Genomic DNA, 17,339 nt, shown 5'->3' with positions numbered 1-17,339 from the left:
GAGAAATGTTGATTATACAAACTCAAATCTTGAAAGCTTTGAAACCCTTTCCTAGAAATTGACAGAATGCTACCACCTAGCTATTTGGGAATATAATGCCTTAGGTATTGTTGTGATATTGATATTTAGAATTTTTTATACAGTTACTTGCTGAGCCTCTTTGCTCATTTATTTGTGTTGGTCTAACCATGGCAGTTTAGCAAGAAGATGGCCAGACTTAGGTGCACCGCTGGCAAGAGGGTTCCTAGCGGTCCCTATCGTACCCTGGGATTTTAGTTGCCATATCAGGTAGATGCTGTGTGAGCAAGCGACAAGAGTTGGTGGAAAGTGTATTAGCTGAATCAGATACTTTTGGGTTATCTGTTGATTCCAAGTTGGAATCGAATAATTTGGTTTTATTTATTAAAAGGGTTGTAATAATAATATTCTGGTTGGTAATTATAATCTTATCTCATACTTTATCAAGTTTAGATCCTATTAGTTTCGGGGTTTATTATTATATTTCGGTTGCCATTATGTTAGTTTATTAGTGTTGTGGGTCCTCATTCCTAACCTCGAGATTGAGGGTGTCAAATCGTGTACACGATTTGGAAACAGGAGCACGACACGACTTAGAAACGGGTAGACACGACACGAACTGTTGCACATAATTTTTTCGTGTACTTATTTATGTATTTTTCATGTACATGAAAACGAAACGACAAGCAATGGTTAACAAAACATGAATAACATAAAAATACACAAAACAAACACGATCTGGTATACGAATCAGTACATAAAATTTTAAAATTATACAAATTGTGTTCATATTCTGGTTAAAACTGCAAAGGAATTAGGTACATAAATATGGGAGAAAATTCATGTGAATATTTTCTTCATCTATAGCTCAACAACAACAAACTCAGCTTCATTCAGCAGCAACAAGATTCGAACTAATCATCGAACTAAGAATCAAAATCTAGCCACAATCTAACAAATTAAATTAAAATTAGATGACCAGTAATAAGAAATATTGCCGAATCACTTGAACTTGGATGTTCATAGTCTCTTCAATTCCCCTCGGCAGAGTTTGTGGCGCCTTTTTTTCGTTTCAACTCTAACCCTAAAATTTCTATATGCATCAATTGTTATGACATCCGACTGTTTGTTTGCCTTCTGTTTGTATCTCTACCCCTCTTTTACTTTTACTCTATTGGACCCTCACAAATAAGGCCCAACTCACATTTTTTGTTGGATTGTACTCACAAACAAGGCCCAATTCACAATACATGTTTTAGGAATTTTAAAGTATATTATAAAATGTATATATTATTTATTTATTTCATGTATCTCGTATCGTGTCGTGTATCCGAGGGGCCAACACAAAACCGAAACCAAATACCGGTCATGTATTTCCGTGTTCGTGTACTCAATATTCAAAATCCAACACGAAATTTTTGTGTCATTTCGTGTTGTGTCAAAAATTGTCGGGTCTACTTGTGTGTGAAGAGTCCCTCATATGAATCGTCCCTTAAGTGTTTCTATATTTTACGCACTTATATCTAACGCATATATAGCGTGACGAGCATCAACTTACTTTAATTCGTAATAGCGTCTTAATATACAACTCTCTAATATTTGTGTTATCGTAGCGTGTATATTATTCTTTGCAGTGAGGCGAAGTGAATTGAGGTAATCCCTGTTCTAAAACCCGAGTTTTAGGCGTACTAATGGGGAGTTAGTAGCATTTGCACCGTGAGGAAAAGGAAAGACCCGAGATCCGAAAAAAGTAGAAGTACATAGTCTATAAAAGTGTGTGCAAGCGCTTGAAGAGGTGACTAGGTTGTTAAGCTCCAAGATAGTCTTGTACTTTGTATTTAACTATTATATTTTGAGGAGGTTACATATGTGAAACATTGCGAGATAAATAGATAGTGGATTGTACATGTTTCTCCGCCTACTATAAAGGAAGATCTTTATAGTAGAGAAAATCACAAGTCCGGGGAGGAGCTCGGGGACTGGACTAGGGGTGAGTGTACTCCAATTTTGCAGCCAGCCACCGCGGAACAGGATAAAATCGAACGTGTCCTACATTATTCTTTTTATATATTTACTTCTTGCACTTGAATTAATTATTTCAAGTCGCCTAAGTAAACGAGGAGAAAAGAAAGATAAAAAAAGCTACGCTCAAATTTTTAAAAAGGTGATAAGTTATTCAACCCCCTCCTTCGAACTTATCTTACCCACTCACGGGACCTATCACACCCTATTAATATCTTCTTTACAATTTTATATTATTTTTGGTTAAATAATGAATTTCGGAATAATATTATAATAAATGAATTAATATTGTGTGGCATTTGGGCAAAACGCTACATAGTATAATATATTGACCAATATTATTATATTTTTAGTTTTTGAAGATTAAAACTGTTGGGTAGCGTTGAGTTTAATGGAAAAAAGTTAGATGAAGTAGTGTTTTTGAAGATCAAAACTGTTGGGTAGCGTTGAAACCTAAAATAATAAAACACTTTCAATTAGAAATTACAATTTAGGATGCCTAAAACCTAAACCCCAAATGGTGTTTTTATTCAATTTTTTAATTTTTCTTAAATACAAATGGAGTATTTTGAACTCCAAAATAATAAAATTGTTCAATATATTTTTTATTATTTTCTTAAAAATATTTCTAAACCAAATAAAATCGTTCAAATCTAAAATATTAAAAATATGTAATTTTGAGTTATATTGTATTATTAAAAATTTAGTATCAAGTATTACTTATGGTATCAAAATGTGACAAAAGTAGAGTTTAAATTAAAAAAGAAGGTAAACTATCAACCACAGCATACATGATGTAGTGTTGTGACATTTTTTAAGGATGGGCCATTTTAGATATTTTATCTTAAAGTTGTGTTATATAAGACCTTTTCTCATAATTCATTTATTACATTATAATTTTAAGCATGACTTGTTTTAAAATTTACTAAGAGCATCTCCAAGGTCAATAATTAAAACTATTACCTAAAATATGTTTAGGTAAAATTGTGTTGAACATGTAAGTAATTATACTCCACTGGTATTAGCTAAAACCATTAGTTATATTCAAAATCTCATTTTTATTAATTTTAAATATATGTATATATATATATTAGAGAAAATAAAATAATAATATTTAATAAAAAGAAATTTAATAATAATATTAAATTATTTTTATATTTATATCAATATTTTAAACTTAACATTATAAAAATAAAAAAAAAATAATTTTTTGATTAACTGAAAGTATGATAACATATTTAAAAATAAATGAAATAAATAGATTAACTAACATTACTTACATATTAAATAAAATATATAACTAAAAACAGTGAATTATCATTATCATTAAAAATCATTTGCTCTCTGCAAACCCTTCTTTTTTCATCTTCATATTTTATAAACTCTCTCCAGAAACAAACTACCCATAGAAAAAAACTCTCAACTTCTTCATCTTCTTTCTTTAATATCACAAATTCTAGGCAACAATTTTAAACATTACATATATTATTGTGATCCTCTCGTCGAGTTGTATAACATACCAAAAAATCTTTGTATTTGGTGACAATTTTTTCAAAATAATTGTTCACTTTTTTGGCACTTCATTTATATAATATAATTATTGGGTAATTTGGAGGCATAAGTGGGGATGTGTAGTGGTTGAGACACCACATCATTGCAATTTTTTGAGATATAGGGGTCAGTTTGGGTGTTCAATTGCTATTGGGTACTTTCTTAAGAAGACGTATACATCTTGTTGGGTGGATCTCTAAGAAAAATGAGTGACTTGCAACAGTCACCATCGATATTGTATCTTATAGTTTATTCATTGTTCTTAATTTTATGTGTCATTTATTGTGTTTATTCAATATTTCTTGTTCTTGTAAGTGGTGTAATTTCATTGATGACAACCTCTAGTAGCGGTGTTTGGGAGAGTAGAGGGAGAAATAGGGAAATAGTTGATTCTATCTTTAGGGTAGGTTCTTTGAATGCAGACACTCTTACTGGAAAGTTTTTGGAACTTGTAGATAGGTTAAAGAAAAAACATGTTGATGCAGTTCATGTGCAAGAGACTAAGTGGAAGGGTGCTAAGACAAAGGAAACCAATGGATTTAAATTATGATATTCAGGTGTTGTAACCAATTTGGTTTCATTCCTGGTATGTCGACAACGGAGGTGATTCATCTTCTTAGGCGTTTAATGGAAAAATATAGGGAACGTAGTAGGGACATGTACATGGTGTTTACAGATTTGGAAAAAGCTTATGATAGTGTTCCGCGCAGCTTGATCTGGACAAGTTTGGAGAGTAAAGGTGTGTCCTGGATATATGTGAGGGCAATTCAAGCAATATATTCTCAAGTGATGACTTGTGTCAGGACTCCTGTTGGTGATACTCAATATTTTCCGGTCAAGATAGGTCTTCATCAAGGGTAATAATTAAGTCAATTTTTATTTGCAATAATTATAGATGTGCTCACTAGAGAAATTCAGGATGTTGTACCGTGGTGTATGCTTTTTGCGGATGACATAGTTATTATTAATGAGATAAAATCAGTGATTAATGAGAAGTTAGAATAATGGAGAGTTACATTGGAGACTTCGGGCTTGCGTGTTAGTCATTCAAAAACTGAATATATGTGGTGTAATTTTAGTAACGAACCAGATGAAGAGGGGGTTGATGTTAGAATTGGAGAGCATTTATTAGTTCTAAAAGAAAGTTTTAAGTATTTGAGATCTATGATTCATAAAGATGGTAAGATAGATACCAATATTACTCATCGTATTTGTTATGCCCAAAATTTGTTACGAGCAATACCCGGATCAAATTCGGGCCAACATAACTCAATTTGGGCGAACGCTAAGAAAATGGATTTTCACGGACGACCAAGGATGGACGTCCAAGGAAGGACGACCAAACCTTGACAAAGTTAGGGCGCGCCCAAACCTTGGAAAAGTTAGAGCGCGCCCAAACCTTGGAAAAGTTAGGGCAAGCCCAAATCTTGGAAAAATTAGGGCGATCCCAAACCTTGGACAGCTTGGCACGAGCCCCTTGGACATCTAGGCACGTGCCAAAACCCTTGAACAGGCCAGGGCAAGCCCTTACCTTTGGACAAGTTAAGACGCACCCTAAATATTTGATTGATAGATTCTTTGGACGGATTCCTCGGACATGATTACTTTGACAAATTCACACATTGGATTTCTAATAAGGTGGTTAAGGTGATCCCTAACCGTTGAATAAGTTAGGGCGCACCCTATAATTTAGAATGACAAAAAAATATATTAAATGCTGATGACACAGGGTGGCACCAACATACAGAAATATTTGGGCGCGCCCTTAGATTCTACTTGGCACATATTATAACTTTGACATGCTACTTGGACGACCTCTTTGGATACTTTAGGAGGACAATGGAAGATTATTACTAACATATTTTTTGCAGGTACTCTATTCAAGATCTCCTTCCTGTAATGCAACCACGAGAAGGCGGTGTCCGTGGTCAGAGACCTCCAAGGGTATGCCTGGATGGAAGGCCTCCTCCTGTAGTCAACGAGTGTCATCGTTGGGGATGTGGGGTAAAATTTGGTGTCTACTTTGGGAGCTCTGTCTCTGTAGTCAACGAGTGTCCTCGTTGGGAGACTTTGGAGTATCCTGCACTTTGCATCCAAAAGCCTGGGATCACTTGTCCTGCAATCTAGTAGGGGCTCCTTACCCGGGCGAGAAGGATGCGTCCAATATTTAGGGTGAACCACGGCTATACTTGCATCCACGGATTAGAGAAACAGCTGGTAGCGGAGGGTTATCCTTGGCCATGGAGATGCCTTATCCGTGAAGTCTCGAAGCCGCGGATGAACCTTGGGCCTTTGTGGTTGGGCCTCATTGGAGGACAATCTAAAAGCTAGTAGAAGCCGGTTTTCAGTAGGTTTCCTACTGGGCCTCGTGACAAGAGATCTAAGCCCATTAGGTTTCTTGTTCCCCAAGAACTATGTTGGCTTGATTCCACATAAATAGGGATACGTAGGCAAATTAAAAAAGATCGGAAACAAGAGTCTTAAGGAGCCACCACCAAACCTAAGCAATCTCAGCCACCAATAATCACAAATACCAAACACTGTTCACAAAATCCGATGATTACTGTTCACATTTTCCAACGAACAACCACCGTCACAGATCTTGTTTCCGGCTACAAACCTCAAAATTTGTTGCTACCAAATTATTCCGTCAACAAATTGGCGCTAGAAGGAGGGGCTAATCAAGATTTGCATCTAGGAGGAAAGATGTATCACAATCATGATGGAAGTTCTTACAAGGAAGAGAGTTCTGAAGAAAAGTCTGGACATGACTTTGGTTGTCATAAACCCTATGTTTCTATGGAGATTGTCTAACCAACTCCAGACAATGGGGCCAACCTCTAGTTCTCATCAACAATGCTGATTTGATGGAACAAATTTATCGGGATGGGCGATGCTTTGAATGACTTTGATTCGAGATTGAGTAATACTCGATCTGATCATGCACCCGGGAAAGGTCCGATGGTTGAAAGAGGTGCTTCAGATGGTCGCGGACAAGCCAACAACATGTGTATGCCAATTACTCTACGGCGGCTATATTACTCTGAGGATGCTTCTCCAATTGTTGAATTTATGGATGAAGACATTGATGGGAGAGAGATGCTGCGAGCAAACAATCAGATAACTCCACATCCGCATAGATTTGGACAGACTTTGGATGAACGTTGTCAGGCGGAAGTGTTGGGAATATGTTGTGAACTTGATGATTTCATTAACAAAACACCTTAGTAGAATTAACTTAGTGAAAAATGTAGCACTCGATGGATGATCAAATATAATCCCGACGGATGACTCAAAATAGTCCCGACGGATGATGATTTGACATCCATCGAGTGAGTAGCTTATGTAACAATAAGTCATGTAGCACATTTCTACAAACACCTTTGTATAGATTCTGTAGTAGCATATAAGTCATGTTGACTTTAATTAGATATGCATAATAGGTTGATTAATTGTAAATATAAGATATCTTGTAATTCTGCATAAATGAAATGAAGTCAAGTGCCAAATAGCTACCCTACAGATGATCAACAAAGCTACTCGACGGATGATCAACAAAGCTACTCGACGGATGATAATTATGTACCCAACGAATGATCAATTCAAACATCCGTTGACAGTGACAACACAGTCACATGCGTCGAGTGTATGCAAAAGGAATGTGGCAGCCAATTCAACTGGGTTTTTGAGAACAAAGAAGCATTGCCATTTCCATGCTATTATGAAGATATTCAAAGATGCTGGAATAGAGTAATGAAGCAGCATAGTATTAGACTTGATAGGTTTTGTTTTATTATCTTGTCTTATTACTATGTAATCTTGGTGATATATAAACCAAGAGTAGCAAGTAGAACAACAACAAGACTAAGCAAGTATTTTCTCAGAGAAACAATTGTAAGTTGTATCCTGTAGCATTTCTCTGTAAGTTTAGTTGTTCATACTTGTAAGCAGCTGTGAGCTATTCAAGCTTCACAGTGTTTTCTCAATATATATATATATATATCTGGTGGATACATTCAAATCCACCAGAAAGTTTTAAAGAATTGTGTTTTTATTACTTTATGTTTTGATTCATTTTAACTTGTTATTCCGCACTTTGCAAATTAAAACACTCACATATATATTTTGAGTTAGAACATTTTATAATTCAGAAAAAGTTTCAAGAATTCCATTCAACCCCCCTTCTGTAATTCTTGTTGCATTTTTAGGGAATAACAATTGGTATCAGAGTGAGCTCTTGAAGAACAAAGAGTTTAAAGATCACAACAAACAGCAAGATGAACAAGAAGGATGTTGGAGTCAAGATTCCTTTTCTGGACAAAGATAATTACCATCACTGGAAGGAAAAAATGCATCTTCATTTACTTTCTCAAGATGAGGCCTATGTGGATTGCATAGAGAGAGGCCCTCATGTACCAATGAGAGCTGCAACTGGAAATGAGCCATCAGTTCCCAAGCCAAGGCATGAATGGTCAGATCCTGATATTGAACAAGTCAGGAAAGACAAGAAGGCTATGAATATTCTGTTCAATGGAATTGATGGTGACATGTTTGACAACATCATCAATTACAAAACTGCCAAGGAAGTTTCAGATACAATTTAGATTATCTGTGATGACACTGAACAAGTTAGAGAAAACAAGATGCAGTTACTAATTCAGCAATATGAGCATTTCCACTTTGAAGAAGATGAAACTCTCACTGATATCTTTAGTAGATTTCAAAAGCTACTAAATGCTCTAAAGCTGCATGGAAGAGTCTCCCAAACCAAAGATTCTAACCTCAAATTTCTGAGATCCCTACCAAAAGAATGGAAACCAATGACAGTATCCTTGAGAAATTCACAAGAATACAAGGAGTTTACACTAGAGAGACTGTATGGCATTCTAAAGACTTATGAGCTTGAAATAGAGAAAGATGAAAGAATAAAGAAAGGGAGAAAGAAAGGAGGGTCCATTGCACTGGTTGCTGAGTTAGAGAAAGAGATGGAGATGAAGATAGAAGCTGTTGAGTCTACTTCAAAGGTCTGTGAAAACAAGGGCAAGGGGCTGGTAGCAGAAAATGAAGATTCATTGAGCCAAGATGATATGGATGACATTGATGAACATCTAGCATTTCTTTCCAGAAGATTTGCCAAGCTCAAGTTCAAAAAGAACTTTGGAGCAGCTAAGCCAAATAGAAACATGGTGGATAAATCAAAATTCAAATGTTTCAAATGTGGCTTGGCAGGGCACTTTGCTAGTGAGGGTATGTAATAACCCCAAAATTTTGGACTTTTTGTAACCCTTATGAATAGTGATTTTGCTGATTATGCTGAATAAGAAAACTTTTCATACCACACTTTGTAGGGGTTCTTTTATTGTTATTCTGAGATCTTGTTAGTACTCTATATGCTATATAAGTGTATGTAAAGATCGTCAGAATCCAAATTCGAACACTTTGATTTTTCTCGAAAATCCACCAGATACCGAAAGAATTGAGTATAAGGTAACAGGATAAAAATGATTTAAATTCAAGGATTATAAGAGAGGATCATAAAAGGAATATAATGTATTGAGAAAGGTTAAGGGAACCCAAGTAATAAGATCCCGGGTATGATCCCTCAAACGATAAACGAAAATGAAAGTTAAGCGAACCGTATAACAGATCAGCGATCATTAGCCAAGTAATTAGGAGTTAATCAAAGAGGTTAGTGTTGATGATGTCATCACACCAACAAGAAGAAGACAAGTGTGGGAAGATGACATAAGAGGATGACATAAGCATGACACAATGGGAAGGAATTGTTGGTTGATTATAAGCCACACAAATTTTACCATGGTAAAAGGTTAATTAACAACAAAAACAAAGCAACCAAGCAAACACATTCATTTCTCTTCCTCACATCTCCTTGCTCACGGTTTTTTGAAGAAAAACAAGAAAAAAAATTTCCAAACCCAAGCTCCACTCAATCATAATTCAAGAGATTTGTTTCTTTGGATCCTATATTTCATAACTAAGAAGAGCAAGTAGTTTGAGTGCTTGAAGCAAAGGTTTTCTATCTCAAACAAATCATTTTAGTTTAGGGTGAATAGTAACTTTCAAGAACAAATTTTTGATTCTTGATTTTATTTGTAAGGTCAAGGTAGCTTAAGCATAGATAAAGGCTTCCATGGGCATTCCAAGGATCTTTCATGGATTAAAAGCTTTAAGGAAGGTATAAAACTTCAAAACCTAGTTTTACTTTGAATATTTAGGAGTGGTTTTGATTAATATAGTTCATGAGAATCATGATGCTTGTGTGTTTAAAGTTTGGTTGGGTTTGTAGCGATTTGGATGATGGAATCTTGTTTATAGTTAATGAAACTTAAGTATAAGCTTTTAGTTCATGATTGAGAGTAGTATAAATTGGAAATCTTGAGATGTTGGGTCTGTTGTAGTAGAGTATGGATAGAGTTTGGTTGTAGTAATGATTGTGGGATTGATTGTGGATTGATTTGGAGTTGTACAAATTTGGTAAACGCGTAAACATAGCCGTCGTAATGCCCGATTTACCTTAGACTGCTTTTGTTCTTAACATCAGGACCCGTGAACTCACTGTTAGGTTTTGAACATTGCCATGATTAGATATTTCATGTTACGAGCTTCGTTTTGATATGTGGTTCGCTTAAATCCGATGTACGGTTTAGGAGAAACGACCGTTTTAAGTAACGGCGTTTCGCGAACGAACCATTACACCTCGCCTTACTTTGAAACATTGGTTAAGGCCCTTAAATGACTAATTGGATTATGAAACAATTATGTAAAGTGGGTTAGACAGTTGGTAGGGTACTTGCGAAAGAATCGCCTTAAAACTCTTAATGGTTAATTTATTAAAAATGGTGGAGCCGAGGGTACTCGAATGACTTATGTGATTCGTTAAGCGTAGAAGTGACCATAAGCGAACGTTAGGGTTCAATTAGTTAAAGTCTAGTTTCTTAAGCGACCGGGGTTTAATTCCGACTTATGTTATTGTTCATAGGTTATCGGACCCACTCTAAGCTTAAGTCTATCCGGGAGCACTCAGGCAAGTTTTCTACCCGTTATACTGTTGTTGTGATGTAAATATATGTATATGCATTATCTTGTGATAAGTGCATGATTATTATTAGCAAAGTCTTGCGATATATTGGAGCATGTGATATGATATTTATATGCATGCCTGTTTCGTAATCTTGATATCTAATTATTGATTCAAATGTTTATAAGTTGCATAATACCTATGCTAGAGATAAGCAGTAGTTGCGTATACCCTTAGTATAGGGGACCCAAATGTGAACATTTTTCTAAACCGGGAGTCAATGTTCCCGAGTATAATATTTATATATATTTATATATATATATATGAATAGTTTTCAAAACCATTAATCGAATAAGGTTTATTCGATAACTTTATTTTAATTAATGAATATTAGTTTGAATATTCATTCGAGGACTTATGACTCCGTTTATTTTATTTAATGAATATTATTTGGAATATTCATTCGAGGACTTATGACTTCGCTTCTTTTATTAAATAATATTCTTTATTTTATTAAAGAATAATGTTTCGATAATCAAACTTATTTTCGATTATTCAAATAAAGATCGTACTTTCGTATAAGTATATCTTTGGTTATTTATTATTCATTTCAAGTATGAGTTTTAAAACTTCTACTTCAAATTATTTATATAGAGATTATCCTTATGAGAATATTATTTAAATAATAATATTCAGATATTTTCTAATATATCGGGACTGATTTATTTCATTAAATCAGCATTACTCCAAACATTCTCAAAAATGTTTTCGAGTCTTCAAAATGATTTTAAAAGTTAGAGCGGATCCCAAAACTCATTTTTATATTTAAGATCTTTCTTTCGAAGGGGATTTAAATACTCGCTCAAAACCCGAGGGATCCGGCTCTGTGGTGTATTTTATATTCGCAACGAGGTTGCTGTTTTGATAAATGAATTGATTACTTACCCAACGTTCGGGAAGTAAGTCCATCTATTGAGTCGGCATAAGCAACATGGGCTCAGTGGGCGTCCATGAAAGTGTAAGTGGCTCAGTGGGAGTCCGTCAAATGCGTAAGTGGCTGAGTGGCAGTCCAGCATAAGGTCCTATTGCGGCCAGGGTGATGACCAGTGGGGAATCCGTCCATCTACTAGTAGAAAAGGTACTTATTGGTATCTTTGCCTGATCAGCAAGATATCAGGTTTATGCCAAGGTTTTCTCCTTTCCAAATTTATTAGATATTGTAACTCTGTTTATAATTTTCATAATAGAGGTTTTCAAGGAGTGTATGAAATGTATATATATATAGTTGTATATATATATCGGGACTTAATGAAGTATCTCGTAACTTCATTTTTTTCAAATGATATTTCAAAGATTGAATCTATTCAAGTCTTATCTTGTAGTTTCATCAGTGTGATGAACTTTTGAAACTAATTATAACTTGAACGGTGGTAGTTCAAGTAGTATTCAGAAAAGATATAAGTATATTGGAGTATCTTGTAACTTCATCTTTTAAACTTATATCTAGTAAATGATTATTTTATGCATATCAAAGATTTTCAGAAAAACGTTGAGACAAGGTTAGATATATGAGATCACCTTGCAACGATATTTTTATACAGTTATAAACTGGAACTCGGTGTATATTATACATGTCAGAGGATTTCTAAGATTGTGAAAAGTATATATGTATATATATACTGAATATTTTGCGACTTGTCGCGTTAAGATATCAACTTGGTTCATTTCTTCTTGACTCAGACTTTCATGAGTACTATGAGAATGCTCATATATTGTTAATTATTATACATATTATTTCGGTGGGCTTGTTGCTCACCCTTGCTTTCTTCTTTCATCACACAACAACAGATAGACAAGATGAACAAGATCAAGCTCCCAATTCGCGAGCGGATAGGAAACGTTCCGCAGTTTCCTGTAGGCGTTGATGCCGCCGTAGCTGAGGTAGGAACTACCAATAGGCTAGGTTTTCAACTATTGATGTACCATACTTTTGTATATTATGAATTGTAATAATGGCAAAGAATATATAAATTTATTCAGAAACCCTTTTGAGGTGTAATGACTTATAATTGGGGAATAAAATGACTTGTGTTATTTTTGGTATTCATCTTTGAGACTATAACTTGTGGTGTGTGTGTATATTGTGGGGTCACAGTACGCAGTAGTTGGTTGACTGTTAAGATTAAGTATTGATAAGGGAAATGGAACTCGTGACAACCCGAATCCCCGACCCCGGATTTGGGGGTGTTACAGGGTAGAAAGTCAGATTCCAGAAAGAAAAAGTTTGAGCCTGTGGATTATAAACAGAAGTATTTTGAGTTGCTCAAACAAAAGGAAAGGGATTTTATTACACAAGAAAATGACTGGGCAACAGATGGTCTGGATGAGGTTGAGGATGTCATCTATGTCAATCTAGCCCTAATGGCCAAGTCTGATAAAACAAAGACAAGTTCTTCAAGTAATCAATTAATCACCACTAACCTAGAACATTTATCTAAAGCTGAGTGTAATCATGCTATCAATGACATGTCTATACAATTATATCATTTGCGTGTTACACTTAAGTCTCTCACTAAGGAAAATGCTAAAATTAAAGAAAAGAATTTGTTTTTAAGTGAGAGGAATAATGTGCTAGAGTCTCAGTTTATTGAATTTGAAAAATTGAGAATTGCGTGTAAGATTGCTAAGGATGAATTAACTGAGTCCTTGAAGAAAGAAGAGATTTTGAAGAAGCAGCTTGAACAAGAACAGGAGGTGATTAAGGCATGAAAAACATCTAGAGATGTTCATGCTCAAATCACCAAAGTTCAAGGTATTGAGCCCTTTTGTGATGTAGCCTGGAAGAAGAATAAGGAGAAGCTGGAATCCAATTTGGTTGAAGGATTGCTAACAGATGTAGACTCAACGGATGATGAGAGTCATCCGTCGGATAACCAAAAGGATTATCCATCGAGTGACATAAATTCTCATCCGTCGGTTGTGAGAAAACCTGTGAGTAAAGCCAAACTTGCCAAGTTAAATGAAAAATATGGATCAGTTTCCAAAAACTTCATTTCAGGAGAATCTAGTCAAGTGAAGAAGGAGAAGAAAGTGAAAGTTGGTCATCTATCTATCAAGCAATTGAATGACATACTAGAAAAGATTGAGGTTAAAATAGAGGCTAAAAGGAAAAACAATAGAAATGGGAAAGTAGGGATTAACAAACATAGCAATTACACACCCGATAAATATGCTCCTAGAAAAATCTGTGTTAAGTGTGGTAGTGTTAATCATTTGTCTGTTAATTGCAAACTTTCCATGCCTACTCCTATGTCTGTATCCTCTCCTTTTCCCAACATGAATGCCATGCCTTATATGCCTATGAATGCTATGTCTACACAGAATATGAATGCACAATTTGCTAATATGCCATTTGCACATAATCCTTAGTATGTTGTATTTAGTATGACTCAAATGCCATTTAGCATGCCCTACTGGAATAACATGTTTGCTAATAGCATGTCATTTCCTGTTAATTAAAATGTGCATGATAATTCTGTTTTAATGAATGGTTTCAAAGGTCCAACTCAGATGACTAAGGATGAATCTGATATCCCCAAGTCAAATGATATCAAACCTAAGAAACAGAAGAAGAAAGCTTACAAGGCGGGACCCAAGGAAACTTGGGTACCAAAATCAACTTGATTTGATTTTAATATGTGCAGGGAAACAGAAAAAATTTGTGGTACTTGGATAGTGGTTGTTCAAGACACATGACTGGTGATTCTACCCTGCTCACAGAGTTCAAGGAGAGAGATGTCCCAAGTATTACTTTTGGAGATGACATTAAGGGTTATACAGTGGGATATGGCTTGATTTTAAAAGACAATGTCATCATTGAGGAGGTTTCCTTAGTGGATGGTCTCAATCACAATTTGTTGAGTATCAGCCAGCTTTGTGATAAAGGAAATTCAGTAACCTACAACTCAGAAGCCTGTGTTGTGACAAACAAGAGGAGGAACAAAGTGGTTCTCACTGGAGTGAGAAAAGGTACTGTGTACCTAGCTGACTTCAACTCATCAAATGCAGAATCTATTACTTGTCTTCTCAGTAAAGCAAGTCAAGATGAAAGTTGGCTATGGCACAAGAAGCTATCCCATCTAAACTTCAAGACCATGAATGAGCTTGTAAAGAAAGAATTGGTTAGAGGTATTCCTCAAGTGGAGTTTTCTAAGGATGGACTGTGTGATGCTTGCCAAAAGGGTAAATAAATCAAAGCATTATTCAGAAAGATGCTTGATTCAACAATTAAAGAACCTTTGCAACTGCTGCACATGGATTTGTTTGGACCCGTCAATGTGTTGTTCATCTCTAGAAAAAGATTTTGCCTAGTAATTGTAGATGATTTCTCAAAGTTCTCTTGGACATATTTCCTTAAGTCTAAAGATAGGGCTAGTGAAATCATCATCAATCACATAAGGCAAGTCAACAATCATCCTGATTTCAAAGTTAGAAGAATCAGGAGTGACAATGGAACTGAGTTCAAGAATTCTGTCATGGGAGCATTTTGTGAAGAAAATGGGATTTTGCATAAGTTTTCAGTAGCAAGAACTCTACAATAAAATGGAGTAGTAGAAAGAAAGAACATATCACTTATTGAAGCTGCAAGGACAATGCTTGAAGAATCTAAGTTACCAACATATTTCTGGGCTGAAGTTGTAAATACTGCATGCTATACTCATAATATTTCTCTGGTTAATCAAGCAAAATGCATGACTCCCTACCAATTGTTCAAGAACAAGAAGCCAACTCTAAATTTTCTTCATGTCTTTGGCTGCAAATATTATATCTTGAGAAATCAAACTGATCAGAATGGGAAGTTTGATGCTAAAGCAGATGAAGGAATTTTTATTGGATATGCTGTTGGTAAAGCATACAGAGTCTACAATCTGAGAACTAACATTATTGTGGAATCAATACATGTTGTGTTTGATGATAAAAAGATTGAAGGACTACAAGATGGAGATTACCATAAGAGCCTCAAATTTGACAATGTGGAGATGGTTAATGATGACAGTGATGATGAAAGTGGTCAAGAAACAGTATCAAAGGATAATGCAGAAAAATCTACTGCCAATAAAGAACAAAATTCAACATCTGTCAAGTTGCAAAATGCTTCATCCATCGGGAGACAATTTGCTTTATCCGTCGGAAGACAACTAGCTTCATCCGTCGGTACTCAAAATTCACCATCCGTCGGGTCATCAAAAGGAGCTGAAAGTCAGAATAGATCACTTACTGGAAAATTTCCCTTTCTCAAATCATAGATTCACAAACTCAGGGGGGGAGTTTCTAGTAATCAAAACTCAATCACACATCAAGACAACAATGAGGCCTCTTCATCTAGAGCTAATCTACCTCAACAAAGGAAATGGACAAAGGATCACCCCTTTGAGCTCATCATTGGTGATGTTTCTTCTAGAGTTCAAACAAGGAGAGCAACTCAAGAAGAATGTCTATATAGCAGTTTCCTATATAAGGAAGAACCAAAGAAGGTAGAAAAAGCTTTGTTGGATCCTGATTGGATTTTAGCTATGCAGAAATAGCTAAACAAATTTGAAAGGAACAAAGTTTGGAAGCTGGTACCTAAGCCTAAAGGAAAGAATCCAATAGACACCAAATGGGTATTCAGAAACATGATGGATGAAAATGGCATAGTAGTCAGGAACAAAGCTAGATTGGTTGCTAAGGGCTATTGTCAACAAGAAGGAATATATTTTGATGAAACCTTTGCTCCTGTGCAAGACTTGAAGCCATCAGAATCTTCTTAGCCTATGCAGCCCATGCCAATTTCAAGGTCTATCAAATGGATGTCAGAAGTGCCATTCTGAATGGAGATTTGGAGGAGGAAGTCTATGTCAGTCAGCCTCCTAGTTTTGAAGATCCAAATTTTCCAGAATATGTCTACTATCTTTTGAAAGCACTGTATGGACTGAAGCAAGCACCTAGATCCTGGTATGACACTTTGTCAAAATTTCTTTTAGAGAATCACTTCACTAGAGGTAATGTTGACAAAACTTTATTCTTTGGAAATGTTAATGGCTCTAGCATACTTGTTCAAATTTATGTAGATGACATTATTTTTGGCTCTATAGATGAAAAACTTTGCAAAAAGTTTTCCAAATTGATGCAAAGTAAGTATGAAATGAGCATGATGGGAGAACTAACTTACTTTATTGGTTTACAAGTTAAGAAAGTTAGTGATGGAATATTCATTAGTCAAACTAAATACATTTATGATCTTTTAAAGAAGTTTGATCTAATGGATTGTACATCTGCAAAAACTCCCATGACCACTGCAACTAAGCTTGAATTAAACACTACTGAAAAGTCTGTGGATATTTCAAGTTATAGGGGCATGGTTGGCTCACTTCTGTCCTTAACAGCTAGTAGGCCAGATATAATGTTTTCTACATGTCTTTGTGCTAGATTTCAGGCTGATCCTAGAGAATCTCACTTAGTAGCTATTAAGAGAATTTTCAGATATATCAAGGGAACACCAAAACTTGGCATTTGGTACCCTAAAGATTCTTGTTTTGATCTAACTAGTTATTCAGATGCAGATTATGCAGGTTACAGAATTGATAGAAAAAGTATAACAGGAACCTGTCAATTTCTAGGAAACAAGCTTGTGTCCTGGTTCAGTAAAAAGAAAAATTTAGTTTCTACT

This window comes from Apium graveolens, chromosome 4 (genome assembly GCF_009905375.1).
Source record: "Apium graveolens cultivar Ventura chromosome 4, ASM990537v1, whole genome shotgun sequence".
In the NCBI taxonomy this organism is placed as follows: Eukaryota; Viridiplantae; Streptophyta; class Magnoliopsida; order Apiales; family Apiaceae; genus Apium; species Apium graveolens.
This window is presented reverse-complemented; position numbering follows the sequence as displayed.